Here is a 19692-nt window from a genome sequence, read left to right on the forward strand (position 1 = left end):
CAACTGAAAGCAGCCGGAATGTGCAACTTTGAGAGGGGCTGTCTGCACGGTCAGGGCTGGAAACGGAAGTGAGCGAGCGAAACCGTAGTGTTCTGTGTGTGTGCACAACTGTACAGAATAACACAAATGTAACAGGACTTTGTTACATTGCATAACAAATGCGAATTAATCCATTTTTCTACGATTCAAATGAACATGATTTACAAAATGTTTCCGCCCGGTTTCGAACCGAGGACTTTTCGCGTGTTAGGCGAACGTGATAACCACTACACTACGAAAACGCTGGTTAAATAATCGCCTTTTGCTATACATCTATGAATCTATGAAGAAAGTTTTTAAAGTTTGACTGCCACCCAGCAAACATGTTACAATTTCCTTCAGTGTGCAACACACATTTTTGTTGGTTTTAATACAATTATTAAGATTCTCACAGACTTCAATGGTCTTTGTCAGAACTGAAATCCCTGACTGGGAATCAAACCTGATTGTTTTCAATGATGATAGGATTGTCCTATGAGGAGAGATTGAGTAGATTGGGCCTATAATCTCTGGAGTTCAGAAGAACGAGAGGAGTTCTCATTGAAAGGTTCAATTTTCATGAAGGGCTTGAAAGGGTAGAAGCTGAGAGGTTGTTTCCCCTTGCTGGAGAGTCTAGAACTAGGGGGCCGAGTCTCAGGATAAGGGGCCGGCCATTTGAGAGTCAGATGAGGAGACATTTCTTCACTCAGAGGCTTGTGAATCTTTGCAATTCTCAACCTCAGAGGGCAGTGGATGCTCAGTCATTGAGTATATTCAAGGATTTGGGAGTCCTTTTACACAGAATACAGAAATTAACGTTTGTGAGCTCATCCTTTATATTGAGCGGTTTCTCGTCCTTTAATCGGTGTCAGCTTTCGCTCAGCGGTTACTTCGCAGCACTAACTTCTTTGTAAGTTCGAACTCTGTCTCACCGCGGGCGCAGTCTGGGCTTTTTTCAATCCCCTTCAACACCGAAACACATTAAAGCAGTGATTTAAATTTAGCAGCGTTACATTTTTCGAGGCACCATTAAATAATTCAATAACGTATTCTTATCAGTGTTATGAGCTAGGTTCGATTCCCGGTTAGGGAAGAAATTTTGATATCACTGTTTCTTATTCATGAATGCGATGTCATTTTATTAAATTAATTACATGCATCTAATGTGAATAAATAAGAACTGCTATAATCACCATTAATTAACCGGTAACTTTATTTTGCAGAATGAAGGACATGATAATATGGTTACTGAGGGACAGTCGAAACTTCATTCATTTATTTTGCTCTTTGCATCTCCTGAACTGTTAACCCATATCTCATTTAACACATTGCATTTCAGGAGAATGGTTTAAAATGTTCATTGCTTGAGAGAGCAGCGATCTGGGGCAACATTTGTAAAATTTAACGGGACCGGCTATTTCACAGAAAAAACCGATTCTCTCACATGATGTTTTCAGACCACACAGTGACTGATCTTTGCTAGGCCCCAAGTGGATGATCTGACACTTGCCCGCGTTGAGCTCCATTAATCACTGGTCAGGGGAGATTTAATAGAGGTGATTAAAATTAAGTGGGAAACCGTTTCCACTGGCAGGAGTGTCAGCAGGTCTATGGGGGAAGAGCAGCGGAGTGGCACTGATTGGATAGCTCTTTCAAAGATGCAATATGAATTCCTCATTTTAACCTGCAATTGATAGATTTTAGTTAACCAACGGTATTAAGGGATCATTGAAGTCTGTGAGACACTTCATAATTCTTTCTATTATCATTAATCAACCCACAACATTTTGTTGCACACTGCAGGAATTGCTAACATGTATACCGGATGACAGTCAAACTTCAATAACTTTTTATAGTATCATAGGAAATTGCCTGAACCCCTGTGGTTAATGAAGGGAATTTTAATGTTTGAGTTCCGTATACACCTTGGAATTCTGGAAAGCATGGTTTGTAGTTGGCAGAAACGGGGCTTAGATCTGCTGTTGTGAACCGAGGTAAAGCTGCAGGATCCTTGAATAATCTTTCACAATTCAACTGAAAGCAGCCGGAATGTGCAACTTTGAGAGGGGCTGTCTGCACGGTCAGGGCTGGAAACGGAAGTGAGCGAGCGAAACCGTAGTGTTCTGTGTGTGTGCACAACTGTACAGAATAACACAAATGTAACAGGACTTTGTTACATTGCATAACAAATGCGAATTAATCCATTTTTCTACGATTCAAATGAACATGATTTACAAAATCTTTCCGCCCGGTTTCGAACCGAGGACTTTTCGCGTGTTAGGCGAACGTGATAACCACTACACTACGAAAACGCTGGTTAAATAATCGCCTTTTGCTATACATCTATGAATCTATGAAGAAAGTTTTTAAAGTTTGACTGCCACCCAGCAAACATGTTACAATTTCCTTCAGTGTGCAACACACATTTTTGTTGGTTTTAATACAATTATTAAGATTCTCACAGACTTCAATGGTCTTTGTCAGAACTGAAATCCCTGACTGGGAATCAAACCTGATTGTTTTCAATGATGATAGGATTGTCCTATGAGGAGAGATTGAGTAGATTGGGCCTATAATCTCTGGAGTTCAGAAGAACGAGAGGAGTTCTCATTGAAAGGTTCAATTTTCATGAAGGGCTTGAAAGGGTAGAAGCTGAGAGGTTGTTTCCCCTTGCTGGAGAGTCTAGAACTAGGGGGCCGAGTCTCAGGATAAGGGGCCGGCCATTTGAGAGTCAGATGAGGAGACATTTCTTCACTCAGAGGCTTGTGAATCTTTGCAATTCTCAACCCCAGAGGGCAGTGGATGCTCAGTCATTGAGTATATTCAAGGATTTGGGAGTCCTTTTACACAGAATACAGAAATTAACGTTTGTGAGCTCATCCTTTAGATTGAGCGGTTTCTCGTCCTTTAATCGGTGTCAGCTTTCGCCCTGCCGTTACTTCACAGCACCAACTTCTTTGTAAGTTCGAACTCTGTCTCACCGCGGGTGCAGTCTGGGCTTTTTTCAATCCCCTTCAACACCGAAACACATTAAAGCAGTGATTTTAATTTAGCAATGTGATATTGTTTGAGGCACCATTAAATGATTCAATAACGTATTCCTATCAGTATCCCGAGCTGGGTTCGATTCCCGGTTAGGGAAGAAATGTTGATATCACCGTTTCTTATTCATGAATGCGATGTAATTTTATTAAATTAATTACATGCATCTAATGTGAATAAATAAGAACTGCTATAATCACCATTACTTAACCGGTAACTTTATTTTGCAGAATGAAAGACATGATAATACGGTTACTGAGGGACAGTCGAAACTTCATTCATTTATTTTGCTCTTTGCATCTCCTGAACTGTTAACCCATATCTCATTTTACACATTGCATTTTCGGAGAATAGTTTAAAATCTTCATTGCTTGAGAGATCAGCGATCTGGGGCAAGATTTGTAAAATTTATCGGGACCGGCTATTTCACAGAAAAAACCTATTCTCTCACATGATGTTTTCAGACCACACACTGACCAATCTTTGCTCGGCCCCAAGTGGATGTTCTGACACTTGCCCGCGTTGAACTCCATTAATCACTGGTCAGGGGAGATTTAATAGAGGTGATCAAAATTATGGGGGAAAAAGTTTCCACTGGCAGGAGTGTCAGCAGGGCTATGGGGGAAGAGCAGCGGAGTGGGACTGATTGGATAGCTCGTTCAAAGATGCATCATGAATTGCTCATTTTAACCTGCGATTGATAGATTTTAGTTAACCAACGTTATTAAGGGATCATTGAAGTCTGTGAGACACTTCATAATTGTTTCTATTATCAATAATCCACCCACAACATTTTGTTGCACACTGCAGGAATTGTTAACATGTATAACGGATGACAGTCAAACTTTAATAACGTTTTATAGAATCAGAGAAAATTGCCTGAACCTCTGTGGTTAATGAAGGGAAGTTTAATGTTTGAGTTCCGTATACACCTTGGAATTCTGGAAAACATGGTTTGTAGTTTGCAGAAACGCGGCTTAGATCTGCTGTTGTGAACCGAGGTAAAGCTGCAGGATCCTTGAATAATCTTTCACAATTCAACTGAAAGCAGCCGGAATGTGCAGCTTTGAGAGGGGCTGTCTGCACTGTCAGGTCCGGAAACGGAAGTGAGCGAGCGACACCGTAGTGTTCTGTGTGTGTGCAGAACTGTACAGAATAACACAAATGTAACAGGACTTTGTTACACTGCATAACAAATGCGAATTGATCCATTTTTCTACGACATAAATGAACATGATTTACAAAATGTTGCCGCGCGGTTTCGAACCGGGGACTATTTCGCTTGTTAGGCGAACGTGATAACCACTACACTACGGAAACGCTGTATAAAGCTGTCGCCTTTGGCTATAAATCTATGAATCTATGAAGAAAGTTATTAAAGTTTGACTGTCACCCAGCAAACATGTTACAATTTCCTTCAGTGTGCAACACACATTTTTGTTGGATTTAATACAATTAATAAGATTCTCACAGACTTCAATTGTCTTTGTCAGAACTGAAATCCCTGACTGGGAATCAAACCTGATTATTTTCAATGATGATTGGATTGTCCTATGAGGAGAGATTGAGTAGATTGAGCCTATAATCTCTGGAGATCAGAAGTACGAGATGTGTTGTCATTGAAAGGTACAATTTTCTTGGAGGGCTTGAAACGGTAGAAGATGAGAGGTTGTTTCCCCTGGCTGGAGAGTCTCGAACTAGGAGGCAGAGTCTCAGGATAAGGGGCCGGCCATTTGAGACTCAGATGAGGAGACATTTCTTCACTCAGAGGCTTGTGAATCTTTGCAATTTTCAACCTCAGAGGGCAGTGGATGCTCAGTCATTGAGTATATTCAAGAATTTGGGTGTCCTTTTACACAGAATACAGAAATTAACGTTTGTGAGCTCATCCTTTATATTGAGCGGTTTCTCGTCCTTTTATCGGTGTCAGCTTTCGCCCAGCTGTTACTTCACAGCACCAACTTCTTTGTAAGTTCGAACGCTGTCTCACCGCGGCCGCAGTCTGGGCTTTTTTCAATCCCCTTCAACACCGAAACACATTAAAGCAGTGATTTTAATTTAGCAGTGTCATATTTTTTGAGGCACCATTAAATGATTCAATAACGTATTCCTATCAGTATCGCGAGCTGGGTTCGATTCCCGGTTAGGGAAGAAATTTTGATATCACCGTTTCTTATTCATGAATGCGATGTAATTTTATTAAATTAATTACATGCATCTAATGTGAATAAATAAGAACTGCTTTAATCACCATGAATTAACCGGTAACTTTATTTTGCAGAATGAAAGGCATGATAATATGGCTACTGAGGGACAGTCGAAACTTCATTCATTTATTTTGCTCTTTGCATCTCCTGAACTGATAACTCATATCTCATTTTACCCATTGCATTTTAGGAGAATGGTTTAAAATGTTCATTGCTTGAGAGAGCAGCGATCTGGGGCAAGTTTTGTAAAATTTAACGGGACCGGCTACTTCACAGAAAAAAACTATTCTCTCACATGATGTTTTCAGACCACACACTGACCGATCTTTGCTCGGCCCCAAGTGGATGATCTGGTACTTGCCCGCGTTGAACTCCATTAATCACTGGTCAGGGGAGATTTAATAGAGGTGATCAAAATTATGGGGGAAACAGTTTCCACTGGCAGGAGTGTCAGCAGGGCTATGGGGGAAGAGCAGCGGAGTGGGACTGATTGGATAGCTCTTTCAAAGATGCATCATGAATTGCTCATTTTAACCTGCGATTGATAGCTTTTAGTCAACCAACGGTATTAAGGAATCATTGAAGTCTGTGAGACACTTCATAATTGTTTCTATTATCATTAATCAACCCACAACATTTTGTTGCACACTGCAGGAATTGCTAACATGTATACCGGATGACAGTCAAACTTTAATAACTTGTTATAGAATCAAAGAAAATTACCTGAACCCCTGAGGTTAATGAAGGGAATTTTAATGGTTGAGTTCCGTACACACCTTGGAATTCTGCAAAACATGGTTTGTTGTTTGCAGCAACGCGGCTTCGATCTGCTGTTGTGAACCGAAGTAAAGCTGCAGGATCCTTGAATAATCTTTCACAATTCAACTGAAAGCAGCCGGATTGTGCAGCTTTGAGAGGGGCTGTCTGCACGGTCAGGGCTGGAAACGGAAGTGAGCGAGCGACACCGTAGTGTTCTGTGTGTGTGCATAACTGTACAGAATAACACAACTGTAACAGGACTTTGTTACTTTGCATAACAAATGGGAATTGATCCATTTTTCTACGATTTAAATGAACATGATTTACAAAATGTTTCGGCCCGGTTTCGAACCGGGGACTTTTCGCGTGTTAGGCGAACATGATAACCACTACACTACGGAAACGCTGGATCCAACACTCGCCTTTTACTATACATCTATGAAACTATGAAGAAAGTTTTTAAAGTTTGACTGCCACCCAGCAAACATGTTACAATTTCCTTCAGTGTGCAACACACATTTTTGTTGGTTTTAATACAATTATTACGATTCTCACAGACTTAAATGGTCTTTGTCAGAACTGAAATCCCTGACTGGGAATCAAACCTGATTGTTTTCAATGATGATAGGATTGTCCTATGAGGAGAGATTGAGTAGATTGGGCCTGTAATCTCTGGCGTTCAGAAGAACGAGAGGAGTTCTCATTGAAAGGTACAATTTTCATGGAGGGCTTGAAAGGGTAGAAGCTGAGAGGTTGTTTCCCCTGGCTGGAGAGTCTAGAACTAGGGGGCAGAGTCTCAGGATAAGGGGCCGGCCATTTGAGACTCAGATGAGGAGACATTTCTTCACTCAGAGGCTTGTGAATCTTTGCAATTCTCAACCTCAGAGGGCAGTGGATGCTCAGTCATTGAGTATATTCAAGGATTTGGGAGTCCTTTTACACAGAATACAGAAATTAACGTTTGTGAGCTCATCCTTTATATTGAGCGGTTTCTCGTCCTTTAATCGGTGTCAGCTTTCGCTCAGCGGTTACTTCGCAGCACTAACTTCTTTGTAAGTTCGAACTCTGTCTCACCGCGGGCGCAGTCTGGGCTTTTTTCAATCCCCTTCAACACCGAAACACATTAAAGCAGTGATTTAAATTTAGCAGCGTTACATTTTTCGAGGCACCATTAAATAATTCAATAACGTATTCTTATCAGTGTTATGAGCTAGGTTCGAGTCCCGGTTAGGGAAGAAATTTTGATATCACTGTTTCTTATTCATGAATGCGATGTCATTTTATTAAATTAATTACATGCATCTAATGTGAATAAATAAGAACTGCTATAATCACCATTAATTAACCGGTAACTTTAATTTGCAGAATGAAAGACATGATAATATGGTTACTGAGGGACAGTCGAAACTTCATTCATTTATTTTGCTCTTTGCATCTCCTGAACTGTTAACCCATATCTCATTTAACACATTGCATTTCAGGAGAATGGTTTAAAATGTTCATTGCTTGAGAGAGCAGCGATCTGGGGCAACATTTGTAAAATTTAACGGGACCGGCTATTTCACAGAAAAAACCGATTCTCTCACATGATGTTTTCAGACCACACAGTGACTGATCTTTGCTAGGCCCCAAGTGGATGATCTGACACTTGCCCGCGTTGAGCTCCATTAATCACTGGTCAGGGGAGATTTAATAGAGGTGATCAAAATTAAGTGGGAAACCGTTTCCACTGGCAGGAGTGTCAGCAGGGCTATGGGGGAAGAGCAGCGGAGTGGCACTGATTGGATAGCTCTTTCAAAGATGCAATATGAATTCCTCATTTTAACCTGCAATTGATAGATTTTAGTTAACCAACGGTATTAAGGAATCATTGAAGTCTGTGAGACACTTCATAATTGTTTCTATTATCATTAATCAACCCACAACATTTTGTTGCACACTGCAGGAATTGCTAACATGTATACCGGATGACAGTCAAACTTCAATAACTTTTTATAGAATCATAGGAAATTGCCTGAACCCCTGTGGTTAATGAAGGGAATTTTAATGGTTGAGTTCCGTATACACCTTGGAATTCTGGAAAACATGGTTTGTAGTTGGCAGAAACGGGGCTTAGATCTGCTGTTGTGAACCGAGGTAAAGCTGCAGGATCATTGAATAATCTTTCACAATTCAACTGAAAGCAGCCGGAATGTGCAACTTTGAGAGGGGCTGTCTGCACGGTCAGGGCTGGAAACGGAAGTGAGCGAGCGAAACCGTAGTGTTCTGTGTGTGTGCACAACTGTACAGAATAACACAAATGTAACAGGACTTTGTTACATTGCATACCAAATGCGAATTGATCCATTTTTCGACGATTTCAATGAACATGATTTACAAAATGTTTCCGCCCGGTTCCGAACCGGGGAGTTTTCGAATGGGTTAAGCGAATGTGATAACCACTACACTACGAAAACGCTGGATCCAACACTCGCCTTTTGCTATACATCTATGAATCTATGAAGAAAGTTTTTAAAGTTTGATTGCCACCCAGCAAACATGTTACAATTTCCTTCAGTATGCAACACACATTTTTGTTGGTTTTAATACAATTATTACGATTCTCACAGACTTAAATGGTCTTTGTCAGAACTGAAATCCCTGACTGGGAATCAAACCTGATTGTTTTCAATGATGATAGGATTGTCCTATGAGGAGAGATTGAGTAGATTGGACCTATAATCTCTGGCGTTCAGAAGAACGAGAGGAGTTCTCATTGAAAGGTACAATTTTCATGGAGGGCTTGAAAGGGTAGAAGCTGAGAGGTTGTTTCCCCTGGCTGGAGAGTCTAGAACTAGGGGGCAGAGTCTCAGGATAAGGGGCCGGCCATTTGAGAGTCAGATGAGGAGACATTTCTTCACTCAGAGGCTTGTGAATCTTTGCAATTCTCAACCTCAGAGGGCAGTGGATGCTCAGTCATTGAGTATATTCAAGGATTTGGGAGTCCTTTTACACAGAATACAGAAATTAACGTTTGTGAGCTCATCCTTTAGATTGAGCGGTTTCTCGTCCTTTAATCGGTGTCAGCTTTCGCCCTGCCGTTACTTCACAGCACCAACTTCTTTGTAAGTTCGAACTCTGTCTCACCGCGGGTGCAGTCTGGGCTTTTTTCAATCCCCTTCAACACCGAAACACATTAAAGCAGTGATTTTAATTTAGCAGTGTGATATTGTTTGAGGCACCATTAAATGATTCAATAACGTATTCCTATCAGTATCCCGAGCTGGGTTCGATTCCCGGTTAGGGAAGAAATGTTGATATCACCGTTTCTTATTCATGAATGCGATGTAATTTTATTAAATTAATTACATGCATCTAATGTGAATAAATAAGAACTGCTATAATCACCATTACTTAACCGGTAACTTTATTTTGCAGAATGAAAGACATGATAATACGGTTACTGAGGGACAGTCGAAACTTCATTCATTTATTTTGCTCTTTGCATCTCCTGAACTGTTAACCCATATCTCATTTTACACATTGCATTTTCGGAGAATAGTTTAAAATCTTCATTGCTTGAGAGATCAGCGATCTGGGGCAAGATTTGTAAAATTTATCGGGACCGGCTATTTCACAGAAAAAACCTATTCTCTCACATGATGTTTTCAGACCACACACTGACCAATCTTTGCTCGGCCCCAAGTGGATGTTCTGACACTTGCCCGCGTTGAACTCCATTAATCACTGGTCAGGGGAGATTTAATAGAGGTGATCAAAATTATGGGGGAAAAAGTTTCCACTGGCAGGAGTGTCAGCAGGGCTATGGGGGAAGAGCAGCGGAGTGGGACTGATTGGATAGCTCGTTCAAAGATGCATCATGAATTGCTCATTTTAACCTGCGATTGATAGATTTTAGTTAACCAACGTTATTAAGGGATCATTGAAGTCTGTGAGACACTTCATAATTGTTTCTATTATCAATAATCCACCCACAACATTTTGTTGCACACTGCAGGAATTGTTAACATGTATAACGGATGACAGTCAAACTTTAATAACGTTTTATAGAATCAGAGAAAATTGCCTGAACCTCTGTGGTTAATGAAGGGAAGTTTAATGTTTGAGTTCCGTATACACCTTGGAATTCTGGAAAACATGGTTTGTAGTTTGCAGAAACGCGGCTTAGATCTGCTGTTGTGAACCGAGGTAAAGCTGCAGGATCCTTGAATAATCTTTCACAATTCAACTGAAAGCAGCCGGAATGTGCAGCTTTGAGAGGGGCTGTCTGCACTGTCAGGTCCGGAAACGGAAGTGAGCGAGCGACACCGTAGTGTTCTGTGTGTGTGCAGAACTGTACAGAATAACACAAATGTAACAGGACTTTGTTACACTGCATAACAAATGCGAATTGATCCATTTTTCTACGACATAAATGAACATGATTTACAAAATGTTGCCGCGCGGTTTCGAACCGGGGACTATTTCGCTTGTTAGGCGAACGTGATAACCACTACACTACGGAAACGCTGTATAAAGCTGTCGCCTTTGGCTATAAATCTATGAATCTATGAAGAAAGTTATTAATGTTTGACTGTCACCCAGCAAACATGTTACAATTTCCTTCAGTGTGCAACACACATTTTTGTTGGATTTAATACAATTAATAAGATTCTCACAGACTTCAATTGTCTTTGTCAGAACTGAAATCCCTGACTGGGAATCAAACCTGATTATTTTCAATGATGATTGGATTGTCCTATGAGGAGAGATTGAGTAGATTGAGCCTATAATCTCTGGAGATCAGAAGTACGAGATGTGTTGTCATTGAAAGGTACAATTTTCTTGGAGGGCTTGAAACGGTAGAAGATGAGAGGTTGTTTCCCCTGGCTGGAGAGTCTCGAACTAGGAGGCAGAGTCTCAGGATAAGGGGCCGGCCATTTGAGACTCAGATGAGGAGACATTTCTTCACTCAGAGGCTTGTGAATCTTTGCAATTTTCAACCTCAGAGGGCAGTGGATGCTCAGTCATTGAGTATATTCAAGAATTTGGGTGTCCTTTTACACAGAATACAGAAATTAACGTTTGTGAGCTCATCCTTTATATTGAGCGGTTTCTCGTCCTTTTATCGGTGTCAGCTTTCGCCCAGCTGTTACTTCACAGCACCAACTTCTTTGTAAGTTCGAACGCTGTCTCACCGCGGGCGCAGTCTGGGCTTTTTTCAATCCCCTTCAACACCGAAACACATTAAAGCAGTGATTTTAATTTAGCAGTGTGATATTTTTTGAGGCACCATTAAATGATTCAATAACGTATTCCTATCAGTATCGCGAGCTGGGTTCGATTCCCGGTTAGGGAAGAAATTTTGATATCACCGTTTCTTATTCATGAATGCGATGTAATTTTATTAAATTAATTACATGCATCTAATGTGAATAAATAAGAACTGCTTTAATCACCATGAATTAACCGGTAACTTTATTTTGCAGAATGAAAGGCATGATAATATGGCTACTGAGGGACAGTCGAAACTTCATTCATTTATTTTGCTCTTTGCATCTCCTGAACTGATAACTCATATCTCATTTTACCCATTGCATTTTAGGAGAATGGTTTAAAATGTTCATTGCTTGAGAGAGCAGCGATCTGGGGCAAGTTTTGTAAAATTTAACGGGACCGGCTACTTCACAGAAAAAAACTATTGTCTCACATGATGTTTTCAGACCACACACTGACCGATCTTTGCTCGGCCCCAAGTGGATGATCTGGTACTTGCCCGCGTTGAACTCCATTAATCACTGGTCAGGGGAGATTTAATAGAGGTGATCAAAATTATGGGGGAAACAGTTTCCACTGGCAGGAGTGTCAGCAGGGCTATGGGGGAAGAGCAGCGGAGTGGGACTGATTGGATAGCTCTTTCAAAGATGCATCATGAATTGCTCATTTTAACCTGCGATTGATAGCTTTTAGTCAACCAACGGTATTAAGGAATCATTGAAGTCTGTGAGACACTTCATAATTGTTTCTATTATCATTAATCAACCCACAACATTTTGTTGCACACTGCAGGAATTGCTAACATGTATACCGGATGACAGTCAAACTTTAATAACTTGTTATAGAATCAAAGAAAATTACCTGAATCCCTGAGGTTAATGAAGGGAATTTTAATGGTTGAGTTCCGTATACACCTTGGAATTCTGGAAAACATGGTTTGTAGTTTGCAGCAACGCGGCTTCGATCTGCTGTTGTGAACCGAAGTAAAGCTGCAGGATCCTTGAATAATCTTTCACAATTCAATTGAAAGCAGCCGGATTGTGCAGCTTTGAGAGGGGCTGTCTGCACGGTCAGGGCTGGAAATGGAAGTGAGCGAGCGACACCGTAGTGTTTTGTGTGTGTGCATAACTGTACAGAATAACACAACTGTAACAGGACTTTGTTACTTTGCATAACAAATGGGAATTGATCCATTTTTCTACGATTTAAATGAACATGATTTACAAAATGTTTCCGCCCGGTTTCGAACCGGGGACTTTTCGCGTGTTAGGCGAACGTGATAACCACTACACTACGGAAACGTTGGATAAAACCGTCGCCTTTTGTTATAAATCTATGAATCTCTGACGAAAGTTATTAAAGTTTGACTGTCACCCGGCAAACATGTTACAATTTCCTTCAGTGTGCAACACACATTTTTGTTGGTTTTAATACAATTATTAAGATTCTCACAGACTTCAATGGTCTTTGTCAGAACTGAAATCCCTGACTGGGAATCAAACCTGATTGTTTTCAATGATGATAGGATTGTCCTATGAGGAGAGATTGAGCAGATTGGGCCTATAATCTTTGGAGTTCAGAAGAACGAGAGGTGTTCTCATTGAAACGTATAATTTTCTTGGAGGGCTTGAAATGGTAGAAGCTGAGAGGTTGTTTCCCCTGGCTGGAGAGTCTAGAACTGGGGGGCAGAGTCTGAGGATTAGGGGCCGGCTATTTGAGACTCAGATGAGGAGACATTTCTTCACTCAGAGGCTTGTGATCTTTGCAATTCTCAACCTCAGAGGGCAGTGGATGCTCAGTCATTGAGTATATTCAAGGATTTGAGAGTCCTTTTGCACAGAATACAGAAAGTTAACGTTTGTGAGCTCTTCCTTTATATTGAGCGGTGTCTCCTTCATTAATCGGTGTCAGCTTTCGCTTGGCGGTTACTTCGCAGCACCAACTTCTTTGTAAGTTCGAATTCTGTCTCACCGCGGGCGCAGTCTGGGCTATTTTCAATCCCCTTCAACACCGAAACACATTATAGCAGTGATTTTAATTTAGTAGTGTGATATTTTTCGAGGCACCATTAAATAATTCAATAATTTATTCCTATCAGTGTTGCAGGCTGTGTTCGATTCACGGTTAGGGAAGAAATTTTGATATCACCGTTTCTTATTCATGAATGCGATGTAATTTTATTAAATTAATTACATGCATCTAATGTGAATAAATAAGAACTGCTTTAATCACCATTAATTAACCGGTAACTTTATTTTGCGGAATGAAAGACATAATAATATGGTTACTGAGGGACAGTCGAAACTTCATACATTTATTTTGCTCTTTGCATTTCCTGAACTGTTAACCCATATCTCATTTAACACATTGCATTTCAGGAGAATGGTTTAAAATGTTCATTGCTTGAGAGAGCAGCGATCTGGGGCAACATTTGTAAAATTTAACGGGACCGGCTATTTCACAGAAAAAACCGATTCTCTCACATGATGTTTTCAGACCACACACTGACTGATCTTTGCTAGGCCCCAAGTGGATGATCTGACACTTGCCCGCGTTGAGCTCCATTAATCACTGGTCAGGGGAGATTTAATAGAGGTGATCAAAATTAAGGGGGAAACCGTTTCCACTGGCAGGAGTTTCAGCAGGGCTATGGGGGAAGAGCAGCGGAGTGGGACTGATTGGATAGCTCTTTCAAAGATGCAATATGAATTCCTCATTTTAACCTGCAATTGATAGATTTTAGTTAACCAACGGTATTAAGGGATCATTGAAGTCTGTGAGACACTTCATAATTGTTTCTATTAACATTAATCAACCCACAACATTTTGTTGCACACTGCAGGAATTGCTAACATGTATACCGGATGACAGTCAAACTTCAATAACTTTTTATAGAATCATAGAAAATTGCCTGAACCCCTGTGGTTAATGAAGGGAATTTTAATGGTTGAGTTCCGTATACACCTTGGAATTCTGGAAAACATGGTTTGTAGTTTGCAGAAACGGGGCTTAGATCTGCTGTTGTGAACCGAGGTAAAGCTGCAGGATCCTTGAATAATCTTTCACAATTCAACTGAAAGCAGCCGGAATGTGCAACTTTGAGAGGGGCTGTCTGCACGGTCAGGGCTGGAAACGGAAGTGAGCGAGCGAAACCGTAGTGTTCTGTGTGTGTGCACAACTGTACAGAATAACACAAATGTAACAGGACTTTGTTACATTGCATAACAAATGCGAATTGATCCATTTTTCTACGATTTAAATGAACATGATTTACAAAATGTTTCTGCCCGGTTTCGAACCGGGGACCTTTCGCGTGTGAGGCGAACGTGATAACCACTACACTACGAAAACGCTGGATCAAACACTCGCCTTTTGCTAGACATCTATGAATCTATGAAGAAAGTTTTTAAAGTTTGACTGCCACCCAGCAAACATGTTACAATTTCCTTCAGTGTGCAACACACATTTTTGTTGGTTTTAATACAATTATTAAGATTCTCACAGACTTCAATGGTCTTTGTCAGAACTGAAATCCCTGACTGGGAATCAAACCTGATTATTTTCAATGATGATTGGATTGTCCTATGAGGAGAGATTGAGTAGGTTGGGCCTATAATCTCTGGAGTTCAGAAGTACGAGATGTGTTGTCATTGAAAGGTACAATTTTCTTGGAGGGCTTGAAACGGTAGAAGATGAGAGGTTGTTTCCCCTGGCTGGAGAGTCTCGAACTAGGAGGCAGAGTCTCAGGATAAGGGGCCGGCCATTTGAGAGTCAGATGAGGAGACATTTCTTCACTCAGAGGCTTGTGAATCTTTGCAATTCTCAACCTCAGAAGGCAGTGGATGCTCAGTCATTGGGTATATTCCAAACAGAAGTCGGTAGATTTCTGACTGGTAAGGGAATCAAGGGAAGTGGCGATGTGGCTGGTGAATGGAATTGAGGCAGAAGATCAGCCATGATCTCATTGAATCCCGTACACTTGCTTAAAAATCTGTTCCATTCGCTATTTTTTCCAGTTCTGACGAAAGCTTATCGACCTGAAACGTTTACCCTGTTTCTCTCTTCGCAGATGCTGCCTGACTTGCTGAGTACCTCCAGCATTTCCTGTTTTAATTCAGATTTCCAGCATCTGCAGTATTTTCTCAATTAGCATTTCTTTCATTGTGCAAAACAAGGTTATCGCTTAATTAATAACGCTTTGAAAGCAACATAAAAGTTTAACAAAATAACTTCCCCCCAACGGGTGGCTCGAACCCACGATTCTGAAGTTAAGAGTGTAATACTTTGCCGACTGAGTTAGCCGGGACTGTTGAAATGGTATTCTTGTCGCTGATTGCAGTCAGGAATCTGGTGGCTCCGGCCCGGTCACAACAGCATATCTGAGCCGCGTTTCTGCAAATTAGGAACCAAATTCTCCAGAAGCCCAAGGCATATAAGGAACTCAAGCAGCAAAATCCCTTTCATTAACCACAGGGGTTCAGGCAATTTTCTGATCGCAAAGCGCTTTAGTTCTTGTCAATATCTCTTGTCTATTTCTCGCTGTTTCCCGATTCTGTCTGTCTCTCTGGCTCTGTTTATTCTGTGTGTGGCCACCTGCGGGTTGATTTTGAAGGAATACCTGTGTTTGTGTCTGTTTGTTACTTTAAAGAAATGAGGGCATCAGGCACTTCTGTGCATGACACTGAGAAATCAGGAGAAGGCAGGAGAAATGCAACAGAATATAAGCCCCTTAAAGACAGAGCCATGTGACAATGTAATTCAAAATAAGGACACGATAGGCATGCTAAATAATTACTTTGCATCGTTCTTCATAGTAGAGGATAAACTACCATAGACAGGAGGAAAACGGAAACTGAATCAAGGGGAGGGATTTCCTAGATTTAATATGACGACTTCTAGCAGGCATCTGATAAGTTTTCACACAAGATACTGTTATCAAAGATGTAATACTGCTTTAAATTAGTAACTGTTAATAATATATTACATTAATAAATTTAATTAGTTACATCTTAGTCTTAATTTTCTGTAAAGTTAGTTAAGTTTCGAATAAATAAAGGCATGGCAGGGCAGCTCAGTGCCACGGAATGTGCATCCTGTGCCATGTGGGAAATCCAGGAGGCTTCCCATGTCCGAGACAACCACCTGTGCAGGAAGTGTCGTCAGCTGGAGGAGCTCGAACTCCGGGTTTCAGAGCTTGAGCAGCAGCTGGTATCACTGCGGAGCATCCGCGAGGCTGAGAGCTACCTGGACAGCACGTTTCAGGCGGTGGTCACCCCACAGCTAAGGAGTGTGCAGGCAAAGAGGGAATGAGTGACCGTTAGACAGAGGAGGAGGACAGACATGACTCCAGGATGTTAATGTTGCCTCCCTGGTGCCAGGGTCAGGGATGTCACTGAACGGCTGCAGAATATTCTGAGGTGGAGGTGAACAGCCCGAGGTCGAGGTGAATATGGGTACCAATGACACAGGTAGAAAGAGGGCTGAGATTCCTGGGGCATTGCGGCAGGTTCTGGGGGAGGTGGGTCCAGTACAGGCCAGACAGGTTGCAAATCAACAGAGCCAGTACAAATATCCTCACGGGGAGGTTTGCTAGTGCTGTTGGGGAGGATTTTAATTAAGTAGGCAGTGGTATGGGCACCAGGATGTACCAATAGAAAGAAGAAACAAGATGCACTACAGATTTGGAGAGAAGGATAGCACTAATGTAAGAAATAGTAAGGTATTTGGTGGGGTCAGACTAAGAGAGAACACAGGATGTTCTAAGATAGGGTTACAGTGTATGTATGTGAACGCACAAAGCATAGTAAACAAGGTTGGTGAGCTGCAGGTGCAAATACCCACATGGGAATATGATGTCATGACAATAACGGAGGCCTGGCTCAAAAAAGGGCAGAATTGGGTATTAAATATTCCTGGATAGAAGGTGCTCAGGAAAGATAGGGAAGGAAAGGTAGGAGGTGGTGTGGCAGTATTGTTTAAGGAGAATGTTACAGTGCTGGAGAGAGAGGATGCCCTGCGAGGACAAGGACTGAATCTATATGGCTATAGTTAAGATATATTAGAGGGGCCATTACACTACTAGATGTATTCTATAAGCCACCAAAAAGTGAGGAAATATGGAGAAGCAAATTTGCAGAGAAATTACAGAGAGATGCAAGAACTGTTCAAGAAAGGGTGTAAGGATAATCCTAGTAACTACAGGCCGGTCAGTTTAACATCAATGGTGGGTAAGGTGCTAGAAACAATAATCAAGGGAAATATTAACGGACACTTGGAGAGGTTTAAGCTAATTAAGGAGAGCCAGCATGGATTTGTAAAAAGCAGTTCGTGTTTGACTAATGTAATTGAATTTGTTGATGAAGTAACAGGGAGCATTGATGAAGGGAATGCAATGGATGTTGTCGGCATGGATTTTATGAAGGCTTTTGACAAGATACCACATAGAAGGCTGGATAACCATTTTCAGGCTCATGGAATAGATGGGTCAGTAGCAGCTTGGAGACTGAAGGATAGCTTAACGGTAGAAAACAGTGAGTTGTGAGAAAGGTTTTTTTTTTGAAACTGGAGAATAGTAGACAGTGGTGTTCCCCAAGGGTCAGTGCTGGGGGCACTGCGTTTTTTGATATATATATATAATTGACATGGATATTGGAATAGAGAGTAGAATTTCTAAATTTGCTGATGACACCAAACTTGGGGGTGTGGCAAACAGTGAGGATGATACCAATCGACTGCAGCAGGATATAGAAAGGCTAGCAGAATGGGCAGACAAATGGCAGATGGAATTTAATACAGAGAAGTGTGAAGTGATGCATTTTGGTAGAAGGAAAAGGGAGAGGCAATATACACTTAATGGCACAGTTTTAAGGAGTGTGCAGGGACAGAGGCGCCTGGGAGTTAATGTACATAGGTCTCTGAAGGTGTCAGGACATATTGAGAGAGTGGTTAGCAAAGCATATGGGATCTTGGGCTTCAAAAATAGAGGTATTGAGTACAAAAGTTGAGAAGTTATGCTGAACCTTTATAAAGTGCTGGATAGGCCACAACTGGAGTATTGCGTCCAGTTCTGATCACCACACTTTAGGAAGGATGTGAATGCCCTTGAGAGGGTGCAGAGCAGATTTACCAGAATGGTTCTGGGGATGGGGCATGTTAGATACAAGGACCGGTTGGAGAAGCTGGATTTGTTTTCATCACCACAACAACAACTACAACAACAACCTCTATTTATATAGCATGTTTAACGTAGTAAAACGTCCCAAGGCGCTGCACAGGATGATTTTAAGAAAAAGGAGGTTGAGGGGTGATTTGATAGATGTGTACAAGATTATGACATGTTTGGATTCGCGAGACGGGGAAAGGCTGTTCCCACTAGTTGATGGTACAAGGACTGGTGGACACAGGTTTAAGGTTTTGGGCAAGAGATACACGAGGGATGAGAGGAAAACTTTTTTACGCAGTGAGTGGTGAGAACCAGGAACGCGCTGCCGATGGATGTCGTAGAAGCGGAGACACTCAATGTTTTCAAGGGGAGACTGGAGAGAAACTTGAGGGAAATAAACTTGCAGGGCTATGGGGATAGAGCGGGGGAATGGGACTGAATGGGTTGCTCCACAGAGAGCCGGAACAGAATCGATGGGCCGAATGGCCTCATTCTGTGCCGTTATGACTCTATGAATATGAATTATAGATTAGTGATAATGGGGGCTTCAACTATCCTAATATATCTGAATATAGAGAGTTCAGAGGAGAAGTGAAAAGGAAAATATGAGGGGCAAAGAGAGGGTCTGAGAATAGAATGGCAGCTAACATAAAAGGTAATCCCAAAGTCTTCTATAGGCATATATTACCAAGTTTAACGACACTACGTTAGTGGCAGAGTAAGTAGTGCAGAAGGGAGCAGAAAATTGCAAAGGGACATTGGTTGAGTGGGCAAAACTAGAGGCATCAGATTCAGAGGGAAGGAAATTCGGCAGTTTAATGAGTTTGAAAGGAACATTTTTGACTTGTGCAGTTCGGTCAGAGAAATGCCAGTGAAAGGAAATCATTGCAGAACGAGCGATTCTGTATTGCCCCTTCTGTCTGAACAGTGCTTTCTCGAAACAAGATCAAGCACAGGTCTCCGTAGTGTAGTGGTTATCACGTTCGCCTCACATGCGAAAAGTCCCCGATTCGACCCCGGGCGGAAACTTTATGTTCCTGATTATTTTTTCTCTGAAATAAATTTAACAGGTTTCTTGTGTCAGAAGCAATGAACAATTAAAAACAGACTGCTAAAATACACAGTGCGTAAATTCTGATGCGGTATAAATCTTCATCACTGAATAAACCTTTGCAAATTATTAAAGTTAACTTATTCAACTTTTGACTGTCTCTTACTGTGAGCATTTCCTTCATTCTGCAAAACAAC

At 41.3% G+C, this 19692-nt stretch overlaps 6 non-coding genes across 6 annotated transcripts; 1 reads left to right on the forward strand and 5 right to left on the reverse strand.

Moving 5' to 3' along the window:
* Positions 1-208: 208 nt before the first annotated feature.
* On the reverse strand, positions 209-281 carry trnav-aac (transfer RNA valine (anticodon AAC)). Its single transcript has one exon. It is a non-coding gene; the product is annotated as a tRNA-Val (tRNA).
* Positions 282-2257: 1976 nt separating this feature from the next.
* trnav-aac (transfer RNA valine (anticodon AAC)) lies at positions 2258-2330 on the reverse strand. The gene has a single exon. It is a non-coding gene; the product is annotated as a tRNA-Val (tRNA).
* Positions 2331-6357: 4027 nt separating this feature from the next.
* On the reverse strand, positions 6358-6430 carry trnav-aac (transfer RNA valine (anticodon AAC)). The gene has a single exon. It is a non-coding gene; the product is annotated as a tRNA-Val (tRNA).
* A 6080-nt stretch (positions 6431-12510) lies between these two features.
* On the reverse strand, positions 12511-12583 carry trnav-aac (transfer RNA valine (anticodon AAC)). The gene has a single exon. It is a non-coding gene; the product is annotated as a tRNA-Val (tRNA).
* A 1977-nt stretch (positions 12584-14560) lies between these two features.
* trnav-cac (transfer RNA valine (anticodon CAC)) lies at positions 14561-14633 on the reverse strand. The gene has a single exon. It is a non-coding gene; the product is annotated as a tRNA-Val (tRNA).
* Positions 14634-19400: 4767 nt separating this feature from the next.
* trnav-cac (transfer RNA valine (anticodon CAC)) lies at positions 19401-19473 on the forward strand. Its single transcript has one exon. It is a non-coding gene; the product is annotated as a tRNA-Val (tRNA).
* Positions 19474-19692: the final 219 nt, after the last annotated feature.

The sequence above is a fragment of the Somniosus microcephalus genome, unplaced genomic scaffold, assembly GCF_052327205.1.
Source record: "Somniosus microcephalus isolate GS21.2 unplaced genomic scaffold, FLI_Smic_1.0 unresolved_chr4, whole genome shotgun sequence".
NCBI lineage: Eukaryota > Metazoa > Chordata > Chondrichthyes > Squaliformes > Somniosidae > Somniosus > Somniosus microcephalus.